At 41.4% G+C, this 22,110-nt stretch overlaps 1 non-coding gene and 1 pseudogene across 1 annotated transcript; both read left to right on the top strand.

Annotated features, from left to right (window-relative positions):
• The first annotated feature begins 6,864 nt into the window (after nt 1–6,864).
• On the top strand, nt 6,865–7,055 carry LOC122109770. Its single transcript, XR_006147744.1, has one exon. It is a non-coding gene; the product is annotated as a U2 spliceosomal RNA (small nuclear RNA).
• A 13,754-nt stretch (nt 7,056–20,809) lies between these two features.
• Nucleotides 20,810–21,573, top strand: LOC122109424 (annotated as a pseudogene).
• Nucleotides 21,574–22,110: the final 537 nt, after the last annotated feature.

Here is a 22,110-nt window from a genome sequence, read left to right as displayed (position 1 = left end):
CTTAGATTTCTGTCTGTTGTGGTAAGGATAAAAGGACTATTTCTTAAGCCGATACTGGTACTGGTGGCTCACACTTGTAATCCTAACTATTCAGGAGGCTGAGAACTGAGAATCACAATTCAATGCCAGTTCAGGCAGAAAAGTCTTTGAGACTGTAGATCCAACAAATAGCCAGAAGTGGACATGTGGCTCAAATGGTAGAGCACCCACTTTGAGTGAAAAGACCAAGTGAGAGCATGAGGCCCTGAGTTCAAGCCACAGGACCAGTGTCAAAAAATAAATGCTCCTTAACATGGCCTCCAAGACCTGCTTTGGTCTAGCTCTTACTACTGCCCTCTGAGAGAGTCAGGGTAGGGAGGAAGCCTCTTCATATTGATGACAAAACATTCAAAATTGATAACATGGTAAGAAATTCAGTGCTTCGAAGGATAGTCTACAAAACTGACTTCAGTTTGATGTACCTTGATTGGATTGTGAGTTGCTTTGCTTTGTTTGGTAACCAGTGGGGCAGGGATCCATGACTTCTCTTCCATTGTCAGTTCTCTCTCCAGGACCTCACCTCCCCTTACTCACCACCTCTGCTTCTCAGCTCATTCCTCCTCTGACGCAGGTCTGGCTGAAGTCACCAGTGGCCTTAACTCACTGACCCAGTAACTGTGTTTTGTCTTCGTCTTTCATGACCCTCCTGCCAGGGGCAGGAAGCTGTTACTCATTCCTCTTCCCAGCACATGATTTTCCTTTGACTTGAATGACAACATCTTGTGGTTTTCCTTCTACCTGTCTGATAACCTTTGAAGATTCTTTGTTCTTCACCAGCTTTTATGTGTTAAAGGTCTTTGACTCTCAGTCCTAGCCACTTCTTGTTTTAATAGACTGCTCTCTTCCTAAATAAGTCATTTTTTTCCTTTTTTGAGATAGGATCTTACTATGTAGACCAGGCTTGCCTGAACTCAGGATCCTCCTGAACTGCCTTTCAACTGCTGGAATTACAGGTGTGTGCCATCACAGTTGGGTTTTATCTACATTCTTAAACTTCATCTATACATGTATCCAGTTTTTAAATTTCCAACTTCAGACTGTTTCTCTGGGCTCTAGAACTGTGCTATTCATTAGGTACATTTACCTCCTTTTTTATTTGGAGAGATCATACCCAGCGTATGCTTTCTGACTAAGCAGTACTCAGTATGTGTCACTACTGAGTACTTAAAATGTGACAAGTACAACTTAGGAACCAAATGTTTTATTTTAATGGCCACTAATAGCTAAAACATTAGTGTAGACATAGAATACTTACCTCATCACAAATCAGGATCCAGACACTACCTACTTGACTACTTCCTCTTGCAAAGACATTGTAAAACCAACACACATAAATCCAAACACATCATCTCCCAAGAGCCATTGGTCACCAGCAGAGTTGGCTGCCATCCGTGTTCTCTCTGATCAAAAGGGTTTTCTTAGCTGGCACCAGTGGCTCATGCCTGTAATCCTAGCTATTCATGAGGCTGAGATCTAAAGATTGTGATTCAATGCCAGCCCAGGCAGGAAAGTCTTTGAGACTCATCTCTAATTACCCACTAGAAAACCAGAAGTGGCACTATGACTCAAAGTGGTAGCATGCTAGCCTTGAGTGAAAAAGCTCAGGGACAGCACCCAGGCTCTGAGTTCAAGCCCCACAACCAACAACAACAACAACAAAGTTTTACTCTAAGGAATGTAACTCTATTTCTTACTAGTCTATATTGAAACACACTATGTTAAATCAGAATGAACTTTTTTTTTTCTGTCCTCAGATCTCAGCCTCCTGCGTAGCTAAGATGACAGGCGTGAACCACCAGCCCCCAACAAGAATGAACTTTTCTCCAATAATTTTGAAACCATTTTTCAAGTGGATTATTTATTCCTAAATATCCTCTAAAGGTCTGTGTATTGAACACATGATCCCCAGCCTGTGGCACTGTTAAGAGATGGCAGAAACTTCAGGGGGTGAGATCATTGGGTTGTGCCCTGAAAAGCATATTGGTACCCTAGCTCTTCTTTCTTCTCTCTCTTCCTGGTTACCATATGGTGAGCAGCTGCCCCTACAACATGCTTCCACTATGATGTGATGCCTCAACACCGGACCAAAAACAATGAGGCCAATTAACCATGGAGTGAAGCCTGAAAAATAACCTTTCTTTCCTTTAAGTTGCTTGTCTCAGGTATTTTGTCACAGTAGCTGAAAACTGACTAACACAAATACCTATGGGAAGCATACTGTGTTTACAAGTAGGCAACACTCCTTTTGGAGAAAGCCAATTGGTAAAGTTCCTGATACTCCCTTTTACCTGATACCCCATGTTTCACTAACGATTTTTTTTTTTTGGTCGGTTGTAGGGCCTGAACTGTGGGCTTGGGCATTGTCCCTCAGCTCTTCATTTCAAGGCTAGCACTCTACCACTTAAGCCACAGTGCCCCTTCTGGCTTTTTCTGCTTATGTGGTACTAAGGAATCAAACCCAGGGCCTCATGCATGCAGGGGAAGCACTCTACCACTGAGCCACCTTCCCAGCCCTAACAATTAATTATTGAATGATTGTAATATGTTCTACTGTAAGTTTTTCTCCAAATAAAGATAAAACAATTAGAAAAGAAAGAACTAATGAGATTGTTTTCTATCTGGCTATTCAAACCCTATTTAGGTAGAGTCCAGAACTCACTTCTATGAACTGTTATTTGTAACATTTAAGTTAGTTATTAATGGATAGTTGAGAATACTACCTCCTACCCCCTATTATTGTAGAATGTATATTGGTTGAGGACGAATAGCATTTCGAAGTCTATGATAAACTCAGACTTTGTTGCTTTTGTTAAAGATCAGAGAGAGGGTTTTAAAGTAACCCACATGAAACAAAAAGGCAAGTAGAAGACTATATATCCAAAAGAGGGAGCAAGTAGCATCTCTATGGAGTAAATTTGCACTTCTAACTTGCGAGTTCCCAAGCTGTAACCACTGAAGCATTTGTTTTCTTATTTGTAGTCTGGAAGAGTTTATAAACTGATTTGGAAAAAATATAACTCTGTTCTTATACATACTTACATTTGAATAGAATGGAAAAGACATTTTTTAAAAAAATGAAACATGTTTTGTTAAAAATAATTATGGGTGTATATTACAAAGAATTAGCTGTACCAAGTTCTCCTGGTACCAGGGCTTGAACTCAGATCCTCATACTCTCACCACTGGCACTCTACCACTTAAGCCACACCTCCATTCCAACATTTTGCTTGTGAATTGGAAATGGAGTATCACAGCCTTTTCTGCTCAGGCTGTCTTTGAATTATGATCCTCCAGATCTCAACCCCCAGAGTAGCTAGGGTTCCACACATGAGCCACCAGCACCCAGCTTAAAGGCACTTAAAAAAAAAAAAGAATCCATGGGTAGAGAATCAGTAATCCTAGTTACTCAGCAAACTAAAATCTGAGGATCACAGTTCAAAGTCAGCCAGAGGAGAAAAGTCCATGAAACTCTTACCTCCAATTAACCAGCAAAAAGCTGGCAGAAGATGGAGGAGTGGCTCAAATGGAAAAGTTCTAGTCGAGCAAAAAAGGCAAGTGGTAGTGCAAGGCTTTGAGTTCAAGCCCTAGCACTGGCACCATAAATAAATGAAGGAAGGAAGGAAGGAAGAAGGAAGGAAGTCTTGCAAGCAAAAAGATTTCCTCTAAGACAAGCGATGCACAAACAAGGCCTATTATCCCACGGGTGCTATCAAATCTAGCTTCACCTAATTCCACCTATCTTAACCTCCACCCATCTTATCTGAGACTGCAATCCTCTGCAGCTGTGATACTTCAGATTAGAAAGTATCACAAAAATTCTTACAGCTTCTCACACGTATCAGCAGAGATCTATTCAGTCTGAAGGGCCCACACTTCTTGTAGCTCCAAGGGAAGCATGGCCAGTAGGCAGGAGCCATCTACAGGAGACACTGCAGAGTGGCTAGTCAGGCTGTGATTCAACTGGTGTATGGATGAGAGGGGGTGTAAATTCAAACCAGAGTCCTTACTGAGATAGTAATCAGAAAGTAAGTGGCAGATGACCAAATTGTGGGTCGAACAAGCTCAAGTTGCCAGACAAGTTATCATAAACAAGAGAGAGCAAAAAACCCCAGTGAAATATAACACCACAGATGAAGCCAAGGGAGAGGTGTTCTGACACCTAGCTGTGTTAAATGAACCCACTGTAACTCAAGTCATCTGGGATGCAACTGCAGGGTCTTGCCCCAGAGAAGTTGTATTTTGTCTTAAAGGGCCAGACCTCTCCCTCAATCCATCGGCAGAGTATTTTACTCTGGCTCATTGAAGATTAGTCATGTTCACAAAGGGGATTGTGGGATGTTGACTTCTTCTCTCTACTTTCTGGTTACCATAAAATGACCTTTGGTTCACCACCACACTGTCACCATTTTGTCCTGCCTGCCACAGGCCCAAATCAACAGATCAAGCAACTATGGATGGAAAATCCAAAACTGGGAGCAAAATAAACCTCCTTGCTTTTTAAGTTCATTATCTCTAGTTATTTGTTATACTAATGGAAAGCCAAGAATACAATTTCTATGTTTTCATGAGTTATCTCTGGGTAGTAAGTCAAGGTACACACCCACCTTGAAATCTGTAGCAGTAGCTCTCCCAAAAAATTCTGATAAATTCCCTGCTATGATCTTTCACTATATGATTAGGAAAAATCTATGAATATTAATAACACTGCCTTTTATTGTTCCATGCCAGCCCCTAAAGTTATACAACATGCAATACTTTATTAAATCACCACACCAAACCTACAAAGTAGATACTATTAATAGTATCAATTTAAAGATAAATTTTGACTTAGATTAGTAACTTGTGCAAGGTCACATATTACTGAGACATAGTGACTGGTAACCTTAATTCAAAAACCTCAGTCTTTAGCTTTTAAGTCAAAGTTACACACCATGTAAAGTATACATGTTTTGGTTTGGTTTGGTTTTTTTTTTTTTGCTAGTCCTGAGGCTTGAACTCAGGGCCTAGATGCTGTCCCTGAGCTTCTTTTGCTCAAGGGTAGCACTTTACCACTTGAGCCATAGTATCACTTCTGGCTCTTTCTGTTTCTGTGGAATCGAACCCAGGGCTTCATGCATAGTAGGCAAGCACTCTATTAATAAGCCATATTCCCAGTCCTAAAGTGTGTATGTTAAGGGCATAATTACTGAGTTGTGGAGAATATGTAACCCTTGCAAACCAAATCAGCCTGTTACCTTTCTACTCCTTCATACATAGTAATCTTCTTTCTGACACTAGAGACTAGTTTTGCTTATTCTAGAATGTCATATAAGTAAAATTAAACAGTATGTACTCTTGTGTTTGATTTCTTTTGTGTTTTAGTCCAATGAAAGTTTATTTTTTGTAAATATTTCATTGTTACAAATTGACTCAATTACTTTGTTCATTTGGTGCTAGTCCTGAAGCTTGAACTCAGAGCCTGGAAGCTGTTCCTGAGCTTCTTTTGCTCAAGGCTAGCACTCTATTACTTGAGCCACAGCTCTACTTCTGGCTTTTTTTCGGGGGGAGAGGATAGCTTTTAGTGGAAATTAGAGTCTCACAGACGTTCCTTCCCAGGCTGGCTTTAAACTGTGATCCTTAGATCTCAGCCTTCTGAGTAACTAGGATACAGGAGTGTACCACCAATGTCCAGCTCAATAATTCAAATGTTACAACCTTGCAAATTGTAAAACAATAAAAGTCTCTTATCCCCTGGGGCCACCTTGCAAACCTATTTTGGTGTTTTATTGTTATATTCTTAGATGTCATAATTCGACATACTTTTACTCTGAACAGATAAATGAGTTAAAAGTTAAGCATCTCTTGCCTTAAAGAGATATTTCAAATTTCAAACTCGTTTTACATGCAGTTTTAAAAAGCAACATTAATGAGATGAATCCTCACTTGTACAAAGCACAAGTTATATCTGTTTACTTCTTACATTATCTGTTTTTAAAATTTCACCCATCCTCAGCTTTATTGAGGTATAACTGACAAAACTATATGTGTCTGTGTATTCAAAGAGAGAAGGATAATGCTTTGATGTAAATATGCATAGTGAAATGATTATTATGATCTACGTGGGAAGTGTAAATTGGAGGATTGTGGTCCAGGTCCCCAGGTATACTTATAAGACCTTATCCAAAACATGGTAAGAACAAAAAGGACTGAAGGCATGCCTCAAATGGTAGAGAAGCTGCCTAGAAAGTGCAGCGTTCTAAGTTCAACCCCCAGTATAAATGAAAGAAAGAAAAAGAAAGAAATCCAAATTTGATAGTGGTGACAGTCTTAAATGTAATAGTATTCATAGTAGGTGTAAATGGTAAAATAGCATTTAAAAGATAGACTGAGCTGGGTGCCAGTGGCACACACCTGACCCCCTAGCTACTCTGGAGGCTGAGATCTGAGGATTATGGTTCAAAGCCAGCTTGGGCAGACAAATCTGTGAGACTCTTTTCTCCAATAAACTACATAGAAAAAATGGGAAATGGTGTAGTGGTTCAAGTGGTAGAGTGCTAGCCTTGAACACAAAAGAGGCTCAGGAACAGCACGCAGTCCTGAGTTCAAGCCCCAGGAATGGAAAATAAATAAAATAAAAAATATAAAAGACAGGCTCAGTTGGCTATGGTGGGGGGGAAAAGGGAAAGACTCCGGTTAGATTTTTAAAATCCAATTAAATGTTCTTCATTAAATAGACACTTTATCACCTATTAAAATTTTAAATAAAATTTAAGAGAAGAGAATTATTTCACACTTAACTCACTAAGAAATGCCAAGGAAAAATGCCTGTAAAAATTATATTGACACATCGCTTCTCAGCCTTTTGGCTAAGATCAAGTGTAGTATCTGTTCTTATCAGTTTAATATCTGATACGTCCTCTATCCAAGGACAATATATTAAATGGATTTTTGGAAATAGGAGTCGGAATAGGAGCTTGCTCCGTCTGCTCCACGCATCGACCTGGTATTGCAGTACTTCCAGGAACGGTGCACACACACACAAAAAAATTATATTGACACATCTCTAGTACCAGCTGAAGCAGAAAGATAACTTGATCCCAGGACATTGAGATTAGCTTAGCTAACATAGCAAGAGCCTCTTAAGAGAGAGGTATAGATAGATAGATAGATAGATAGATAATTGATAGTAGGTAGATGACTGATAAATGATCAATAGATGTTGTGTGTATATGTATAATATGTTTTTCAAAGGCTTCTTTATGACCATTTATTACTCTGTACATTTAAGTTTTAGATTTTACCTTTTATGTGTTTTTTTTTTATTTAAATAGGGTACAGTCATAATACAAGGACTTTAAGGAGCCAAAACTAAGAAAGACAAATAAAAAGTAAGCAAACCAATGACCTCTTACCGTGTGGAGAGAGAAAAGCAGATGGCCACAGTTCCCACGCACGCACGCACGCACAATGAGCTCATTATAGTGAGTGCTGCCTGGTGCAGAGGAAGAAGCCTGCGCCCATCAAAGGGGTCAGAACAAGCTTTCTGGAAAAGGTGGAACAGTAGACAGAATTCTAAAAGGGACCTTAAAGTGAATTTGTTTAAAATGCTTTATATACATGAATGGAAATATCACAACGAAGTTTTGTCGGTTTTTTTTTTTTTTATAATGAATACACATGTGAAAACATCCTCTCACCCTTGCATATTGTTTCCTCCTTTGGTATTGAAGGAACCTGGGAAAATGAAGAGGTCATAACCAGGTGCTATTGACTCATACCTGCAATCCTAGCTACTTAGGAGGCTGAGGTTTGAGGGTTGCAGCTTAAAGCCAGCCTTAGCAGGAAAGTCTGTGAAACTCTTATCTCCAATTGTCTTCCACTGAAAAGCAGGCATTGGAGTTGTGGCTTTGAGCTAGCGCTTTGAGAAAAGAACAACAACAAAAGAAAAACAAAAACGCTCAGACAGTGCCAAGACCTGAGTTCAAGCCCTAGTACAAGGCTTGAACACACAAAAATACACATGCTCACATAACACACATCATTCCCATTGTGTTGTTGCCTCATATTTAAGTGAGTCCAATTTCATCACAGCTGGTGATAGAAGTGGAGGAAACTCGCAGTATGAGATGGACCTGACTGGAAGGGGCTCTCCATTGCTGAGATGGAAGGGGCTTCTAAAAGACCTTAGCGCAGCCTCTAGCCAACAGCCAGGAAGAAACACAGGCCTCTTCCTAAGACCACTCAGGCCTGAATTTGGCTAAAACTATGAATGAGCCTAGAGATTTCTCCACAGAGTCTCCAGATGCCATCCATTCCTGCAGACACCTTGACTTCTGCCTGGTTGACCCTACACAGAGAACTCAGTTGAGCCTGCTCGGACCTATGATTTTCATAACTTCTAGGTAATATGTGGCTATTGGTTAGAACCAGTATATTTAGTTCATTTGTGTTGCTATAACCAAATACTTGAAACTGAGTAATTTATAACAAGTTTGTTGACATTTGTTGACTCACAATTCTGGAAACTGGGAAATGGTAAGTCAAAATACTGGCAAGTTCTGTACTCAATGAGGTTATACTCTTGTTCCAAGATAACACCTTGAATACTGCATCTTCCATAGAGGGGTAGGCTGGATGCTCACATGGCTGACAACAGAAAGGGGAAAACACTCTCCCAATAGAACTGTTAAACTCTTCAGACATAAATTCACTTGTGGAAGCAGAGGTCTCATGGCCTGTGTGTGTGTGTGTGTGTGTGTGTGTGTGTGTGTGTGTGTGTGTGTGTGTGTGTGTGTCTGTCTGTCTGTCTGTCTGTCTTTCTGTCTATACTGAGGCTTAAACTTAGGGGCTGGGACAGAGTCCCTGAGTTTCTTTGCTCAAGGCTGGCACTCTATCACTTGAGTCACAGCATCACTTCTAGACTTGGGGGGCTAATTGGAGATAGGAGTCTCAATGGATTGTCAACCTTGACTGGTTTTGAACTGGGATCCTCAGATCTCAGCCTCCTCAGTAGGGAGGACTACAGGCATGAGCCATCAGCATCTGGCTAAGTCTCTGCCTCTTAACACCCCACCTTACCATACCATTACACTGGCAGTTTAATTTCAATGTGAGTTTTGGAGGTACCATACATTTGTTTGTTTATTCATTTACTACTAGCTTACATCAGTTGTATGTAATATAACTAATAGCATTAAGGGGGAGATGGTTACATTTATACATATGTACAATACATTTCCATCTCGCTGCCTCTGCCACTCTCCCTTCCCCATCTCTCCCTTCTCAAAACAAGTTCAACCGTTTTCATTCTATTTTCATAGACTATAGTATGCAAACAAGTATGCAAGTCGAGCAAGCAGCCTATGTTAACCATATGCATCCTCTTTCATCCTCTTTTTTGAGCCCAAACCTCTCCCACTAGTACCCACTTCCCAACAGAGCCTAGGTCTCTTCCTTGTCTTCCAACTTCCTATTGATCAACAGCTTTCATTGAGATTCTTTATGCTGTTTCATATAAATCTGCAATCGATTGCAAAAGTCTTCATCCTCTTTCTTTCCCCTTAGTTAGACTTACGTACCTTACATTTAAAACATAACAGCAGCTGTGTATTAATTTGCTGTGTAGCAACAGAAAGCTAATACAAGGGACATTTAAACTATCCCTTGAGAGATGGATAGGACTTCAAAATATAGAGAAGAGAAAGAAGCTCTTCAGGCAGAGGGAAAGCATGACTGAAAGTAGAATTGGGAGTATTCAGAGAGAGCAGTCCATAATGCTGGCTAACTGCTCTCAGTTTTCCTGTAAAGTTTCCCAGTTTCAAATACGCTCACAAAGACCTGGAGCGCCAGCTCAAGGAGTCTGGCTTTTCTCCAGAGTATTATGAAGAGATATTGAAGACTTTCAAGCAGAGGGATCCATGATAAGAGCTATTTATTAGGAAGATTAACCTGACATTAGATGCAAAGTAGTTGGAGCCAGAGATACAGAGACAGGAAGACTAATTAAGGGGCAATCACAGTTATCCAGTTACGAGGCACTGGGGACCCGGTGCCTCCTCACATTCTCCCAGCCTACCTGAGACTTCAAGAGGTACACAGCGAGCTTTCTGCTGACTGCCCCAGGCTTTCTCTGGGAATTAGACAGCTCACAATTCGTCTATTTGACATAGACAAATAAAGCCCATAAATAAAGGGTTCCCCTCAACCAATGAGAAGCAAAAGTATTTATCTTCCATCCTTCAAGTGGACTATTCTAGAAGGTGTTCCTACCCTTTCTGCAAAGTCCCAGTGGAATCTCTGCTCCATGGCCCAAAGTAATTTGTACCTGCAATAATGCGTCCTGTTATTAGCCTTTTCTCCTTCCTTATCTCATTTGCTCTTCTCACTTCTACTCCTTGCATCCCCGTCATTGAATCAGGCTCTGCTTTGGGGATCATCTGCACTGCTCCATCGGGGCAAGAGGGCCCGCCTGGGGCCCGCTGGTAATATGAGTGTGAAACCGACCTAAACACTGAAAGATGGACCCAGCAGGAATGGGATAAGTAAGAGCCCAAGCTTTCAAGCCAAGTGTCATTCACAGAACAAAGCAAGTATGGGGGAAGTGTACAATTTTTATATACCAACATTATAACATGTTTCAGTACACTAATAGGTATACAACTAATCGTGTGTACATTATGTATGCATGTGCTATCATGTATGGTCAATGTGTATGATTAACTCCATGCACTGTAATTGTTCATTCACATTCTATAGCCTATAGCTCCTTGTGATTTGTCATAAAATACTATTTCTCTAACCAAAGTCATTTCTGCAGTGAGCACAGAAAACAAAAGTCCCAGATAGTAACTCGCAGCTCTTAAAATACCATGATTCCATGGACCCATGGCTCTGTGTCACATCATCTCTCAGGCCTTTGCCCACAGCCACGTGTCCAGCGAGACTGTGCCACTCATGTGTCCAGACCCAATCTACTAGGACCAATAAAGAGCTGCGTTTCTAGGGAGATGAACGCAAGACTTCTTATACCTACCTCCAAACAAGCAAATGCAACAAGAAGAAAACTCATGAAAACCATGTGACCTCAAAAATATAGAAATAAAAACAATCTTGGAGCCTAAGTTCTAACAGCTAGAACTAAAGATGAGACTTTAAGGCTTATCAAATGTCTTTTCTTCTGGCTGATTCAAAAACTAAAATGACATTATTTGGAATTGCATACAATGAGGGATCTATTTCTGACTGCTTGACACTTACTGAGCATATCCACAAATGCCAGTTTATTAAATTCCCACAACTCAATGTAGTAGTTGTTATATTTTTTTCTATTCTACAAAGAAAAGATCTTGAAGTTGAAAAAAGTAAAGTAATCTGAGTCAGGTAATTAGAGGAGCTGTAATTAAAAAAAAAACAAGTCTTAATTCCAAATCCCACCCTCTTTTTACTATGTAATCTTGGCCTACTTGGGGGCTTAGTAGCCACGGAATGATGATCACATTTCCCTTTTGGTTAACAGTCCTAATATCTTATCTCATCCTTGTGATTACATGGACTTTTTCATGATTATTTTCTAGAACACCAAAGCCAAACGGTTTGCTTAAATCATTGTGGATCAATACCAAGTGAACCCTAAAACAAGTGCTCACAATACCTCCCCATCTCCACCCATGTATTATGTTTCTGAAGGTGACTCCTTCTATCTGGTCATCACCCCTGTATCCACCTGCCAACAACTCTGAAGGTATTCATTCACTCTGAGCTCTTAGCTGTATCTGCTTCCATCCACTGGGATTTCCACAAAGACCTTTTGCCTTAGTATCCTAATGTTACAGGCTTATTCTGGTGCTTATGAGGAACTGAAAGGGGATTTCCACTGTGTGATTCTAAAAGTTTTCTCATGAAATTCTCTCTCTCTCTCTCTCTCTCTCTCTCTCTCTCTCTCTCTCTCTCTCACACACACACACACACACACACACACACACACACACACACACCAGGGTGCAATTCTGGAAGTTATCTCACCAGTTAGGAGTTAATGATTCACATAAAAAGCAATGGTCAAAGGAAACAGCTCTTTGTAGCAAAGCTTACCTGCTCCTTCGGTGGAAGAGAAATTGGAAATCAACATGGGAGTACATGCTGTGTTGTCTGAGTGCATAGACTAAAATTTGCCCCTGGTGTGTCTTTATTACTGTAGCTGCAGAGACTAATCAAGGCTGCTGTGAAATGGGGTCATGCTGATTTCTGTTTTTCTTTTTTTTCACTTACAGCTGGTGCTCTACCACTGTAGCCATATCTCCACTTCCAGCTTTTTACTGGTTAGCTAGAGATAAACCTCTCATGGACTTTCCTTGACCTTTCTTTCACTCATATCTCAGCTTCCTGAGTACCTGGGATTATAGGCATGAGCCACCATCGCCTAGCATGGTTTCTTGATCTAAATACCAGACTAGTCAACTTGAAAGAAATTCAAAGCTGAAATCTCCCAAACTCAGCCCAGACAGTAATCCACCCCTCGGAACTCTGGAAAATTTGACTCTGTGTCATCTACCAGGCCAACAGAACGATCCCTTGGTGTGGTATTAATCGGTGATACTAAAGCTATCTAAGGGAATAAGGTGACAGAGGAACTGCTCTAAGGGAAAATACAGACAGGGAGGCAAAAGCAGCCTTCTTCACCAACATCCCCCCGCCCCCCCAGTCCAAGTCCTTGCATCTGAAATCACTGAACAAACAACCATCACTGAAGAAGCATCTGCTGATGAGAAGAGAATTTTTCAGGCATTAAAGGAATACAGCTGGCATATATTCATGGTCATAATGGTCTCCTTGTTCAGGTTTCACATGTAGGAAGGAGTCCTTTGTTTTTAGTAATGGTCCTGGGGCTTGAGTTCAGAGCCTGGGTGCTGTCTCAGAGCTTTTATGCTCAAAGCTAGCATTCTAACACTTGTGCTACAGTTCCACTTCCAGCTTTCTTGGTGGTTAATTGGACATAAGAGTCTTACAGACTTTCCTGCCAGGGTTGGCTTTGAGCTATGATCCTCAGCTTCCTGAGTAGCTAGGATTACAGATGTGAATCACAGGTGCCCAACTGGGCCTTCTGGTTAATAGCAGTCACATAAAAGTCCTTGCCATACAAATGATAATAGCACTCTCTCTCTCTCTCTGAAAACAAACAAGAAATGGAAAGAAAGCCCTGGATTCTAATGATGCGTCCATCTAATGTCAGCTTGGCAGGCCTGACTCTATTACCAAAAGAACGTAGAAAATCCAAGTGCGAAACCTAAATATTCAAGGACTGAGCTGAGCTTAGAGCTCTAGGCCCCGTGAGGTGCCAGTGGAGTCCTGTACATACCCACTGTGTTCCCAGCAGTGATGACCCCTTCAAAAAGAGGAAAAACAACAAAACAAAACAAAACAAAACCTCTATATACCAGGACACTTAGAATTCAGACGTGTGTTAAATGATAATTTTTGTCAAGGCCTTACTCAGAATTTTTTTTTTTTTGTCAATCATGGGGCCTGAATTCTGGGCCTAGGTGCTGTCCCTGAGCTCTTCAGCTCAAGGCGAGCGCTCTACCACTTGAGCCACAGCGCCACTTCCAGCTTTTTCTGCTCATGTGATGCTGAGGAATCAAATCCAGGGCCTCATGTATGGGAGGCAAGCACTTTACCACTGAGCTACCTTCCCAGCCCCATCAGAAATAGTTTTTAAGTGTACCCACAAAAGTGTTTTCCCTTCCTCCTATAATGAGCCTAGTACATTGTACATATAAGTAAATACCTATTTTTCCAGTCTTCAGCCTGCTTTATCCCTCCTTTACTCATCTCTTTGTATGTGGACCCAAACTTGGGTCCCCAAGGTAACACTCACAGTCTTTGCCACAATTCATCTATACAGACATTAGGAAAAGTTGCCAAGAAAGATGCAGGCTATTAAGACTCAAGGCTGTAAGCACCTGATGTGTACAGCCAGGACCTGTGCCATCCTCTGCTCACCTTTTGGAGTCATGTATCTCTTAGCTCCTGGGCCTGTTTTTGCTTCCTCTATGACTGCTACCTGCCCATCTCAGCAACTCATGCTGTTGCCTTCTGGTTCAACCAGAATAGGGCTCAATCCATACCTAGCTTGAGTCCTCCGCCTGCCCAGGAAATCTCCCACCCATTCCTCCTCCTCACAGTGACACTCGGGACATGTAAAACCCAGACTCTGTCTTTCCTAAGAGAGTGATGATAATAAGCACTGTCTACACTGAATATTTTTGGCTTCAAGTACCTAAAGTAGCAAAAATACATGAGACATGGCTTAGTATTGCATAGCTGTTAGAATTACCTTGGCACAGATCAGACATGTAGTTAAAGGAATCTTATTGCCTTTAGGAAAGAAAAAAAAACTGACCTTACCTCTAATCCTAGCCATTCAGACACTGAGATCTGGGAATGCATGGTTCAAAGCCAGGCTGAGCAGTAAAGTTTATCATACTGTTCTCTACAATGAATCGGCAGAAAACAGAAGTGGAGGTATTGTGCCAGTGGTAAGGCATGGCCTTGAGCAAAAAGGCTGAACAAGAATGTGAGGCCCTGAGTTCAAGTCCTGGCACCAAAAAAGCAGAAGCAGAAGCAGAGAAGAGAAGAAGCAGAGGAGGAGAAGGGAGGGGAGGAGAGGGCAGGGGAGGGGAGGGAAAGGGAGGGGAGGGACGGGGAGAGGAGGGGAAAGGAGAATTACCTGACCTGACTGGTCAAGGTCCTGCATGATCATCCACATGGGATGTCTCCTGGGTTCCCATTGCTAAACTGGAGCTACTACTCTCTGATCTCTACCCAGATCCCAGGTAGCACCTTCTTATATCTTTGTTCACATGCTCCCTTCTCTTGGGTTAGCCAGGCACAAGTGTGCATGTGAAGCTAGTCCCTGTAAGACACCTACTATGCACCAAAAGGCAACAGAAGCTTGAGCAGCCAGTAACAGCCCCCAACAAGAGTCATACCTAGGATCATTTTCTCAGAAGCCCTTTCTTTTTTCTTTTCTTTTCTTTCTTTCTTTCTTTTTTTTTTTTGAAGCAGGTTCTTACTATGTAGCCAAGCTAGTCTCAAATGCATGCATGATCATCCTGTCTTGGCCTTCTGTGTGCTGGGATTGCAGGAGTGAGCCACCATTCCTGGCTCTTGAGTACTCTTTAATAGCACACACCCAACTCTCTCCCAGCTCCTACCAGTAAGTATCTCCTTGTTTTCTCTCTTCTGGAGTTTTAATTCCTAAAGAGTTTTCTAGTCATGGCTTGAACTCCATTTTTTATTATTCTCTTCTGTTCTGCCCATCTGTCTTCAGTTTGGGGCACTGTTAGCACTCATTAGCAGGGGAAAACCATGGCTAGAATTCCACCATTAGCCCTTCCCACTCCTCCAGGCCCTGCTAGGATGCTACCTCCCCCACAAATTCTTTCCACATTCTTCAAGCTAGAGGAAGCTCCCCCTTATCTGTACCCCTAACACACGTGAAGTATTCCTCTCCTACCATTTTTTTATAACTTTTTATGAACTTATCTTAACGCTTTTTATTATGAGAGTTGGTAAAACCTTTTTTTTGCGGGGGGGGGGGGGGGGGAAGGGTTGTCAGTTGTGGGGCTTCAAGTCAGGGCCCAGGTGCTGTCCCTTTTGCTTAAGGCCAAGTGCTCTACCATTTTGAGCCACAAAACACCACTTCTGGTTTTCTGGTGGTTAATTGAATATACGAGTCTCACAGACTTTCCTGACCAGGCTGGCTTTGAACATAGATCCTTAGATCTCAGCCTCCTGAGTAGCTAGGATTACAGGCATGAGCCAATAGACCCTGACTTCAAGTTTGGTAAAATTTAAATTAAGTTTTGTTTCCCTCCCATCCTAGAAGCACAGAGCATTGGCTACAAGAAATCCTAAATAGTTTGCTGAATTGATGGATGCATAAATGATGCATTCACTTTGAAACCAATTTCCAAGGTCTTGATGTAAAAATTTCACAAGTCAGAACAGGATATCTCAATGTTTTAGGAGATAAGTCCATGAACAGTTATGGAAACCCATAATCACCAAAAAAAAAAAAAAAAAAAGAGGCCAGCAGATTGGTGGGTTGTAAGCTTTCTTTTTCTTTCTTTCTTTTTTTTTTTTGTCGGTCATGGCCTGAACTCTGGGCCTAGGTACTGTCCCTTAGCTCTTCAGCTCAAGGCTAGCACTCTACTACTTGAGCCACAGTGCCATTTCCGGCTTTTTTCTGCTTATGTGGTACTGAGGAATCGAACCCATGGCCTCATGCGTGCAAGGCAAGCACTCTACCACTGAGCTACCTTCCCAGCCCCTGTGAGCTTTTTTGTAAGCAAGAAAGGTAAACTAGAAGCTTCTTGTTAGCAGATACATTCTACATACCAAGTGAAATGTAATGTTCACATAATGAGATATATTTTATACTCACTTGAATGAAGAGTCCTATATCCTAAAAATGCAGTCTAATGAGTAAGTAGGCAGAGCCCTTTCAGAAGCTGCCTTCTAGAACCCTGAACTCGATAGCTAATCTTCAAGATCAAGTCTAGTATGAGGAGAACAAGGAAGTACAGATACCTAGGCCAGTTTCCCACCAATTCCAGCATTTCTCTGTGGCCTGGAGACCAACACTGGCTTCTTAAAGACCATGTAAGGGTAACAAGAAGATGGAATTAATAAACTCCTTAACTCCCCACATCTGGGGACCTAACCATTGCTTGATAGCATGGCTTCCTGTTATAGGAAATAATCATTTAGTTGACAATGCTAATCTTGTTGTTGTTGTAACTGGCTGGTTAGGATTGCATGTGAGGTGTCCGTCAAACCTATGAAAACGTTGTAATTTTGGTAGTGAGGAAGCAAAGAGGTTCAATTCTAAGCCTAAGTTTAACTTCCTAATAGCTGGACATGAATGAGTAGAAGCAAAGTATAATATTAAAGGGAGACTACTCTAGTGGCCAAAACCAATTTAACCACTCATGAACAAATGAGCAAGAACCTTACGTTTTGTTTTTGTGTTGGTCCTGGGGCTTGAACTTGAGGCTTGAAATCAGGGCTTGAGCCCTGAGTTTTGTTCAAGGCTAGCACTTTACCACTTGAACCACAGCTCCACTACTGGCTTTTTTTTTCTTTTTTCTTTTTCTTTTTGGTGGTTAATTGGAGCTAAACGTCTCACAGACTTTCCTGACAGGCTGGCTTTGACCAAAATCTTCAGATCTCAACCTTCTTAGTAGTTAGGATTACAGGCATGAGCCACTGGCACCCAGCTAAAGTAATCTTTTAAATTTCCTGCACAGCATTTAGTCTTGAGCAACGTAGTTTTCACTGCACCTATTTTCATGAAGCAGAAGAAAAATCTATGTCTGTTGATATAATGACCTTGGAAAACCTTTTGCAATTTCTTTCAAATCTGAGCACATGCATACCCAATGACTAAGGTACATATGCAGTAGAAATGCAAATGTGTATTCACAAGAGACTTTTACAAGAATATTCATAGAAGTACTATTTATAGTCAAAAACTGGAAAGAACCCAAAATCCCAGCAAAGGGAGATTGGGAGAGAAGCATCATGTAGCTTGCGAGAATGAGCAAAGCCTACTATTGCCACATGCCACAACACAGTGTTGCACAGAAGCCAGGAAACAGCAGTATACCCAGCATGATTTCATTCATATAAAGTTCAAAGGGGGCAAAGCTAATCCAAGCTGATGGAAGTAAGGGCAGATCTGGGAAGTAACACAGAAGCAGTAATAAGCAAGACCTCACAACCAGCAATGCTCTCGTCTTGATCCACATGGAGATAAACTTTTTTTTCTTCATTTCAATAAATATTTTATATGATGAGAGGCACAAGAAAATAACTTTATTTGTATGATTTGGGGCATGTATGTTGTACTTTAATGAAAGTTTTATTATAAAGATACCCTTACACTTGGACCAAAGTAATGACAGGATGAGCTACATGGCCATCACCACAATTACATTTCTAAAAGGAGCCACATAAGTAATTGAAAATATAAAGTGCTTGATCCTAAATCCTTTTATCTGACAATAATTGTACATCAGAACAAGCCATGTATAAGATCAGGTCTGGCTGATCCAGGAAGCTCCTAGAGGAGGAGAATGGAAGCTAATACTTGGAGCATCTGAATTCATTAGAATTCGTTGGTTTGTTTGTTTGGTTGGCTAAAATGACATTCATTAAAAGCAGAAATCCAAATTACAGACAAATACTTGCTAAAATTATATACAATCTATGCAGACACATTATGAAAGATAGAAAATGCATTTGAAAGAATTAAAACAGAATGAAGTGTTCATTAGGTTTTGTGTGAATGGTTGGTTCATTTCCCAGAGGAGAGTCTGTCCATCTGGTAGGCATTCCAACACAACAAGGAGGACCAGATGGGCACTGAAATAGGTCAGTCCTGTCAGGGGAACAAATACTCGGGATAGGACTGATTATCAATGCTCAAGGCTGGGTGCTTAGCTTAGGTCGGGCTGGGCTTGCTTTGCGTACACCACAATGAATTAAAGGCCCTCTGGTGGTGAGTGAGAATATTACAACTCAGATGATACCTAGCAATAAAAAACAGCAGAAATTAAAACTAACAGGCTCTAGACTGAGCATCATTTATTGGTCAGCTTCACAGGCATACTTACATGTCCTCTTCTTCTCCATCTTTGCCATGTTCCTTGGTCATGTTTTATCTCTTTTGGTCTGCATAATGTCTCTATCATCTGTCCTTGGAAAGGCTATGTACAGAATACATGACTAGTGGATACCAGTGATCAGGATTTGACACTTAAATTGGCAAAACTAACCCTTTGCTACAGTACATTATCTAATTATCCTCTAGAAATACGACAAAATGTTGTATTATTAATACTACAGGTCTGTCTGATTTACAAAAACATTATATTTCAGTATCATTTTATAGGTGGCATAGTATGACAGAACACTATTCTTGACACAATCATCTTTAGTAATTAAATAGCCACATTTAATTTCAAATCTTTCTGTTGTTGTTGTTGTTGAATTATCATTAGTAACCCCCAAGAGAGAGACCTATCTGCCTGCAAGGACAGCTTCCCAGGTGACAAGTCCCAGTGGGAAAGGATCAGGCACTAAAAATGTGAAGCATTTCTCTTTGGGAAGGAAATTTTGAGTGTGGATGTCTCATTCTCTGTGCATCTCTCCCTTGTGCTTCGCTTTCTTGTGCCTCATTCCTTTTGTTTTTTTTAAACACCTACTTCTGTAGATCTTTAGTTCCTGATCACACAGTAAATCATTCACCATCTCTTTGTCATGAAAACAGATGAATTAAAGCAGGAGCTGGGTACACCTCATTCTCTTTCTTTCTCAACCATTTGGACCGCTTTGGGTAAGCAAAGGCTAGAAGTATGAAGCAGCATACAGGAACCACTTGTTAGTAAAGATGTTAGTAAAGTTGTTGGTAAAGATGCAGGATGTGAAGTAGGAAAAGGTGATCAGGGAGGTCAGGCCCCTCCGATCTTCTGGTCTACCTCTGACTTTGAGAAGTCCCTGGATTCTGTGAACCCTAATAACTTGCCTACTCAAAGGTAAGGTATGCATTAGCTTTCCCATATGCTTCTCCCAAACTAGCCTGTCAGGGCCTATTCAGGAAATGTTGCAAATCATCTTCCTTTAAATACATCTCATCACAGCAATGAAAATGCTTATATTTCCTAAAAGTAGTTAAAAATTAGAAGATATACAAAATATCTTCAGATAATGTATAGCATTGGTCTAAGAAATCCTTCCCTTTAACTGGGTTCTAGCATTTTGGTTTTTCTTTCCTTTCTCATCCTTTCTTCTAGTCTTGCAGCTTGAATTCAGGGCCTGGGTTGTGTCCCTGAACTTTTTCCCTCAAAGTTAGTGCTCTACCACTTTGAGCCACAGCTCCACTTCTAGTTTTTTGGTGGTTAATTGGAGATGAGTCTCTTGAGCTGGGCTCCAGTGGCTCATATCTGTAATCCTAGTTACTTAAAATGGCTGGGTGTTGGTGGCTTATGTTTATTTTCCTATTTAGGAGGCTGAGATCTGAAGATCATGGCTCAAAGGCAGCCCAGGCATGGGACTCTTACCTCTAATTAACCACCAGAAAACCAGAGTGGCTGAAAGTAGTAGAGTGCTAGCCTTAAGTGAAAAGTCTCAAGGACATTAGTCAGGCCCTGAGTTCAAGCCTAATGACCGACTTTAAAAAAAAAAAGTCTCATGGACTTCCTGTTTGGGCTAGGTTCAAACTATGATCCTCAGATCTCAGCCTCCTAAGTAGGATAATAAACATAAGCCATCAACACCCAGCCATTTTGATTAGCTTTGTTCTCCCAGTTCCTACTCTGCTTTTAAAACAATGTTTAAAACATCAGATAATAGTTAATATCACCCATAGTGGTGACAAACTGATTGTTAGTATGAGTTTCCCCTGGAGGTAATGTACCAGAAAGTGGAATATAATTTCTGGGCTATTCTCACTAAAATATGTATGATACAAGCTGGACATTGGTGGTGCATACCTGTAATCTCAAGACACTACGTGAAAAATAACTAAGGCAAAGAACTGAGGGCATGGCCCAAGTGGTAGAATGTTCATTGAGCAAACATGAGGCCCTGAGTTGAAACACCAGTACTCCACCTGCCCCCTAAAAACGTTCAATATGAAACAAACCCATACTAAGAAACATTCTACAAGACTACACTTGAGCTCTTCCAACGGCTCCCCCTCTCCCCCAGCCCTGCGATCACTCCGAGCTCGCGCTGAAGCCAGCGCCGCTATCATGATCATCTACCCGGACCTCATCAGCCACGATGAGCTGTTCTCCGACATCCACAAGATCCCGGAGATCGCGGGCGGGCTGTGCCTGGAGGTGGAGGGCAAGACGGTCAGTAGGACAGAGGCTAACATTGATGACTCACTCATTGGTGGAAATGCCTCCAGCGAAGGCCCCGAGGGCGAAGGTACCAAACGCACAGTAGTCACTGGTGTGGACTTCATCATGAACCATCACTTGCAGGAGACCAGTTTCACAAAGGAAGCCTACCAAAAGCACATCAAAGATTACATGAAATCACTTAAAGGCAAACTTGAAGAACAGAAACCTGGAAGAGTAAAGCCTTTTATGACAGGAGCTGCAGAGCAAATCAAGCACATCCTTGCTAATTTCAATAACTACCAGTTTTTTATTGGTGAAAACATGAATCCAGATGGCATGGTTGCTCTCCTGGACTACCCTGAGGATTGGTGTGACCCTATTTATGATTTTCTTTAAGGATGGTTTAGAAATGGAAAAACGTTAACAAATTGGGCAGTTATTTTGGATCTATCACCTGTTACCATAACTGGCTGCTGCTTGTCATCCACACAACACCAGGACGTAAGACAAATGGGACTGGTGTCATCTGGAACTCTTCATTTCTTTTGACCATGGTTTATTTGGAGTGGAGACATTGTTTTTTAAGAAAAAAATGTCATGTAGGTTGTCTAAAAATAAAGTGCATTTGAACTCAAAAAAAAAAGAAAAAGACTACACTTGAAAATCAAGATTATTAAAGACTTCTAAGCTGAAGAAGTAAGAATGGTCAATATGAAGTAAGGAGGCCTGGTCTGGCCGGTGCCATATTGGCCACATGGTGGATGGTAGGGTCTGGCATCTTGTCCTCATGCTGGGAGAAGGAAACCACCCCCCACCCCCCATCACCTGCCTCCCAGGTAATGGGCATGCCTGGACCCCTGGAGGCAGGGGCAGGCACTTGGCTGATTAGTTACTGAAAATGTCAGTCCCATAGCTGGGACTGGGAATTTCCTGAGGATCTGTCCCCTGCGCCGACCTATTTAGGCCCTGACCAGCCTAGCCGCTGAGGGCCATTCCACGTGTGTCTCCATGGTTGTGCATTGTATCCTGGCTCCTCTCTAGTCATCATGGCTTCCCAGTTCAGCTCTCCATTGGAGCTGAACTGGCTTGTTGGTATTGTTTTTGTTATTCCTTTCCTCTTTAGCATGTTTCCTAGCTGTGTTATGTGTATTTGCGTGCTGCAGGCCTTTGTAACAACTGG

The sequence above is a fragment of the Dipodomys spectabilis genome, unplaced genomic scaffold (genome assembly GCF_019054845.1).
Source record: "Dipodomys spectabilis isolate Male_0828 unplaced genomic scaffold, ASM1905484v1 ptg000069l, whole genome shotgun sequence".
Classification (NCBI taxonomy): domain Eukaryota; kingdom Metazoa; phylum Chordata; class Mammalia; order Rodentia; family Heteromyidae; genus Dipodomys; species Dipodomys spectabilis.
Note: the sequence above shows the minus strand (reverse complement) of the source record. Positions and strands in the feature narration are given on the sequence as shown.